This window comes from Trachymyrmex cornetzi, unplaced genomic scaffold, assembly GCF_001594075.2.
Source record: "Trachymyrmex cornetzi isolate Tcor2-1 unplaced genomic scaffold, Tcor1.1 scaffold454, whole genome shotgun sequence".
Lineage (NCBI taxonomy): Eukaryota > Metazoa > Arthropoda > Insecta > Hymenoptera > Formicidae > Trachymyrmex > Trachymyrmex cornetzi.
This window is the reverse complement of record NW_017299334.1, coordinates 1,275,705-1,276,357: the sequence shown is the minus strand read 5'-3', so window position 1 is coordinate 1,276,357 and position 653 is coordinate 1,275,705.

Here is a 653-nt window from a genome sequence, read left to right as displayed (position 1 = left end):
GCTTTCGCGAGTGTGGAGAGCTCCCGGGTCGCGACGGCCGCGATCGCCGCCAAAGGCTGGAGCTCATAGTTTTCCATGAGCCCCTCAGCCCTCGCGCTGGCCTTTTTAGCCGACGCTGAGGAGGGGGGGTCAAACTCCGGATCGGAAGTGATCTGGTAATCCCTCCCCAGCTGGCAGGCCCTCTCGCGGTTGGCCTTCGCGGCCCAGGCGGCCGCCGCGGACATTCCAGCGTTCGCTGGGCCCGCGGCCGGTCTGCCCCGCTGTCGCTTGGGCTCTTCCTCGTCTGAGCTCAGCTCAACCGCCGCGGATCTTTTCCGGGTATCGCCCCCTTGGGAAGTCATCGAGACCGTAGAGCCAAACCTCGACAGACTTCCCTCGGAGGCAGACGACCCCCCGCGGGGTCTGGCCTTGCTGCCGGCAGGGCCGGGACCTGCCGAGCGAGGAGGAGCCATCTCCTCTCGTCCCTTATCACCCGATTTCGCTGGCGATGCCAGCGTCGGGCTAAGAGGCGAGGAGTCCTCCTTCATTCCTCCCCGGAGACGCAGGGCCCCCGGGTCGGGTTCAGGAGGGATTCCCTCCTCCCCACCAACGAAGCAGAGACCCGGTGCTGACGTGAGCGTCAAACCGGGCTCCCCAGCGCAGTCGAGGAGGCA